This window comes from Lynx canadensis, chromosome F2, assembly GCF_007474595.2.
Source record: "Lynx canadensis isolate LIC74 chromosome F2, mLynCan4.pri.v2, whole genome shotgun sequence".
Lineage (NCBI taxonomy): Eukaryota > Metazoa > Chordata > Mammalia > Carnivora > Felidae > Lynx > Lynx canadensis.
The window spans coordinates 43,039,351-43,044,903 of record NC_044320.2 but is presented as its reverse complement, the minus strand read 5'-3'; positions in this window follow the sequence as shown (position 1 = coordinate 43,044,903).

Genomic DNA, 5,553 nt, shown 5'->3' with positions numbered 1-5,553 from the left:
AGACAGATAAAATAATCTGTCCAAAATTAAATGATATTATGTATGGTCATTGTTGTGAATCTTTATACAACAACTTGGCAAGACAGAGAGGGAAATATTTTCTCTCTTAATTTGGTGGTATAGTCTATCTACTTCATGAAATGTTAAGGTGAAAAAGTCTCAACTCTTCCATTGTTAATTTATATCTATCCTGGGTTTCTATCTGGCTTGTTGTTGTTGCTGTTTGTGTTTGTCTTCAAAATGTCTTTGTCTGGATACCATAATTATATGTTCTTATCAGAGAAGAGTCCTTACTATGTTCAGCTTACTCCTTACTGTGTTTTAATTCCTTCCTCTCCTTGTGTCTCACCTGCCCTCCTCTTCCCAAGGCCAAAATGGTGGACAGGAGGCAAGAACAAAGGAATCAGAAAGATACTGTGGTAAGCGTGCTGACAGAAATGGCTCCTATCTTCCCTCACTTCAAAACTAAAGACACCTTTACAATCTTGGATTTGGAATTCAGAACCACTTTCTCCATCTTGTTGTCTCCTCCCAGTGAGTTATTATCACCTCATGGGAGTGTAGAAGGATAGAGGGTGAGCAACCTAGACCACGTTCTACATGGGACCCCGGTTTTTGTTGGTGGTGGTGGTGGTGATGGTGGTGGTGGTTTTTGGAGAGACGGAGACAGACAGACAGACAGACAGACAGTGCACATAAGCAGGAGAAGGGAAGAGGAAGAGGGAGAGAGAGAATCAAGCAACGCGGGGCTTGATCCCATGACCTGAGCCAAAATCAAGAGTCAGGCACTTATTCACCTGAGTCATCTAGGCACCACTTGGAAACCTGGTTTTACTTTGGTGTGTAGGAACCCCAGAAGTTAAAGGTTGCTATATAAGTCTTCTGTCACGACTATAACAAATTACCACAAACTGGGTGGCTTAAAAAATAAAAATCATTTTCTCACAGCTTTGCCAACCAAAAGTTCAAGATCAAAGCCACATTCCCTCAGAAGGCTCTAAGGGTGAATCCTTCCTGGCCTTTGCCAGCTTCTGGTGGCTGCTGGTATTTCTTGAGTTCCTGGGCTTGTGGCTCCATCATTCCAATCTCTTCTATGTCTAATCATCACCTCAGCTTCTATGTCTTTTCTACCTGTCTCAATATCCCTCTGCCTTTCTCTCATAAGAGTATTGTCATTGGATTTAGGTCCTACCCAGAGAATCCAAGATGATCTCTTCATCTCAAGATCCTTAACTTAACTTTCATCTGCATTGACCCTTTTTCCAAATAATATCCACAGAGTTCACGAATTAGGACATAAACCTATCTTTTCGGAAGCCACCATTTGTATGGTTTTACAATGTCCACATACTAAGACATAACGTTCTTGCTGGTTACCAGAGCCTTGCCTCAGGGAGTCAAACACTCTCCCAAGCCAGCCAGTGCCACAAATATCATCCCAAGTCTGAGTCAGAACACTTGACCAGTTAAATGTGTTTCCAAGACAAACAAATGGAAGCCTACTCCTATTTGAGAGTTTAGACAAAGCCTGAGAAACATCAGATGAGCAATTCTTTCAGCAGGACATAGAAACACTTTGAACACTAGGATTTAGGTACTTCATTTACATGCCACTTGTAAACTATTTTAATATGTACAGGCTATTGTTAGTGTGAAGTCTTTGGGAAGAAATATGCTCAAAGTGGTAACATTTTACCTCAAAAATGACATAGAACCCTTTGCCTTCATGTACATTACATTTCAAAAAAAGGTAGATATTATACTGTCTTGTACCAAATGCCCTCAAGATTTTTTTTTGAAACCATAATATAAAACATCTTTTTCTCTGGCTCTAATCCAATTTCTTTGAGTGATGTGTAAACCGTACAATTGTTTGTAGCTCTGTGTCAGTATCCATTACTTTTGAAATGACCCCTACATTTCACATTCTATATAACATTTTCCTGTCTTCTTTGGGAATTGCAGAAGATCCTTCGTAGACACACTAATTGCTTGTGACACCCACAGTCCTTTTGAACACTGACGTTTTCTTGGTGAACCAGTAAATACTCTGTTATTTGGAGAGGACATTGTTGCAAAACACTTTCCCTGATTCTTGCTTTCTACTTAAACATCATAATCACACAAGGCTGAGTTATAGCTTCACTGCTGCCCATGTATATTGTACTCTTGGCATTACAGGAGCTTCAGAAACTGCTCAGTCCGTCAAAGTACCGGTAATGATTTCTTTTGTGGGTATATTAATCTCACAGAAACTAAGCATTACATTTTAGACAATAAAGCTTGCAAAAGACCTGTCAAATCTATATTTTTTAAATGCTTTATATTACGTTCTTCCAAAACACACCCCACTGCATTGACCTTTAAGCACATTAACCTCTGCAGGGAAATTTCTTAAATCCATATTATATGCATAAAACCTCTAATTCAACATTTAGCGAGGAAAATAGATCGTAGTTGGTGCTAAAATGTCAATGAGTCATCCACATCTGACAGTAGATTGCTGAATGACAAACAATAGCATTAAGCTTGTCTTAAAAGAAAATGTAGCATGGCTAAAAACACTGTTAGGTCCAAGGCAAATGTTCAAAAAATAGGCACTCTCTAACACACCAAAATCTGATTTACGAAGATTCCTAAATATAAATTGGGGGTTGCAATCTGTCACCGGCACCAACCACCATGACTTACTCAGCATTGTTTCCCCCAACCCAAGTTTCAGTTTCTGGTTTTTCCTCCTTTTTGGTCATCAAATAAATACCCTTATTTGCCCAACCTCCTCTCCTCTCTCTCCCATTTCTTGGCTTTCAACTCTTCATAATTTGGTGGAGTTTAGACAGGTTTTCTTTCTTTTTAAATTGAAATATATATTCACATATAACGCTGTGTAAGTTTAAGGTGCTCAACATGTTGCTCTGATGCATTAAGATATTATGATTGTCTTTGAAGCGTTGGCTAACACCCTTATCATCACATAATTGTCATTTCTTTTTTGTGGTGGGAATAATTTACATCTAGTCTCTTAGCAAGTTTGGTGTTTATAATACAATATTGCTGTCTATGATCACTGTGCTTGTGCATTAGATATCCAGGACTTTTCTCTACTAGTTGTACATTGGGTCTTCTTTCTGAAGTATCCACATATCCTTATCTCCCTCAGTCCCATGCTTCTTCTCAGCCCTCCTTCAAATCTTTGTGGTGACTTCAGAAAATATCCATGCCCTCTTTTCTTTTCCTTACTTTGTTCCATTTATGAGTTAAATAAACTCACCATAGGCACGACTGGGAAGCATTAAGTGTGGAGTCCCGCAACATTGTAAAATCAAAAGAAAGGAAAGCCATACGCTTACAAGTGAAATAGGGCATAGTAAGTAATCAGCATCTTGACCACTTGAGCCCTTCAAAGCACCTGCAAAGGCTTCTCTCTCCAATTTAGCATCTAATGTCCCTCCGGTTTGATCGACCTGCTGCAAGTGCAGACATTCAAGATAAATTCAAAACTATTTCTTGCCTATTTGTGACTTCTCTGTTTTACTCACTAGCATTGTACACATATTGTTTTCTCTCCACTTTTAAAAGTTTGACTATACACTAACTTGTTTCACTGTGCTAATAAGGCTTTGTAAGCTTTCAAATTAGTTCCATCACATTTGGGATCCTTTTCCTGTCAACAGATTCAGTCAAAATGCAAATGAATGCTTAAACAGTGACCCACTGTAAGTCGATGCTATGTTATTCAGTGTTTTCCCCATAGACAAACTTCATCTGTTCAATGCTGTGTCTAAGACTAAGAGTTGCTCATTTTTGTGTGTAGATTTTTTTTTTTTTGGCTACCCAAATTTGAAAGAGTTAATGATTGGGGCGCCTGGGTGGCGCAGTCGGTTAAGCGTCCGACTTCAGCCAGGTCACGATCTCGCAGTCTGTGAGTTCGAGCCCCGCGTCGGGCTCTGGGCTGATGGCTCAGAGCCTGGAGCCTGTTTCCGATTCTGTGTCTCCTTCTCTCTCTGCCCCTCCCCCGTTCATGCTCTGTCTCTCTCTGTCCCAAAAATAAATAAACGTTGAAAAAAAAAATTTAAAAAAAAAAAAAAAAAAAGAAAGAGTTAATGATTTCAAAGATTCAGAATTCCCTAAGCCCCTTTCAAATTATTTTCTCTTCCTTATTTCCACATAGGCGAACAGAATTCTGTAAATCTGCTTAAAAGGCGATCCTCAATAAGAAATCTGGGGATTTAGAGGAGGGGAATGTATGGTCAATTTGGTGAATCTAAAATCTCCTATTTTATAGCACACGTCTATATTCACTGTTTCTTTATTCACTTATTTGCTTCTTTGTTGTCTTGCCTACTAAGGAATGAGCTCTGTAAGAGTAAGGATCTTGTCTATTTTGTCTTCCCCAGTGTCCCCATAAAGTTGATATTCCAGAAACAATTTTGACCAAACAAAATATTTAATTTATCAGTTATTTTGATTATTTAGGTTCTGGTAGGCTTTGCCTTTGCTTATTTCATCATTTTAAAAAGAAAAAGAAGACCTGAGCATGTGTGTATGCTAGATTTAGAATCCTGGAAACTAGAGCTGGAAGAGATCCTAGAAATTGTGTCATTTAAAATATTGATTTTATAGCTGAGGAATAGGGTGATAGGGAAACAGCCTAAGTCATCTAATGCCCAAGGCCCCTCACAGCTGGATAACGGCCAGGATGCTATCCTAGCCCTTAAACCAGTGAAGTCTCATAGGATGAGGTCTCCCCCGGGGACACAGAGCTTATCCTTCCCGTAGGAGCTGGTGTGATCCTGTTGGCTCAGCAGAGCATATGTAGATCTCTATTTACAAAATAAAACAAAAAGTGAGATAGAGGATTGTGTGATGAAAGTAGAATATCATCTTGCATTTCTTTCATTAGGCAACATTATTTTCTGCATTATTTTCATTTAGCCAACAAACTTTTACGTGCTGGGGACAGTAGCTTAGGGGAAAACCAAAACAAAGAGCACAAGCACCACGAGATGCACGAGCCTCGACGAGGTCCAGATCTCAGACACGTCTGAGCTCGGGAGGGAACGCAGGGCTCCAACACATATACACTGCAGATTCCAGTAAACAACGTGTTTTCCTAGTCATTGTTTCAGTTCGTCCTCACAGCCACCCTGTAAGGCAGCAGGGAAGACATTGTGTCAGTTTTACAAACAAGGAACCTGAAGGTGAAGGTCATTAGTAAACTGCTCAGGGTCACACAGGTAGCTGGTGATGAGAGACAGAATTAAGTCCTCTGATCCCATGACAGTTCAATGTATGTCTTCACTACTCAAATGCATGTACTTTCTTAGTCTCACACTATCCTTTTTTTTTTTTTTTTTTTCCCTGAATTCGTTGGATTTAAACGTACCTTCTATACATCTATCCCTCCTGTCTCCAGATCAGGATCTGAGCTCCTGGCTAAGATGTTTACACACTCTTTATTTATTTATTTTTTTTTTTGTGCCTGAAAAATAGTAATGATTTTCTCTCTTAGTGCTCTTCATAGGGAATGCATTTCTCTTAGGAGTCTTCAAA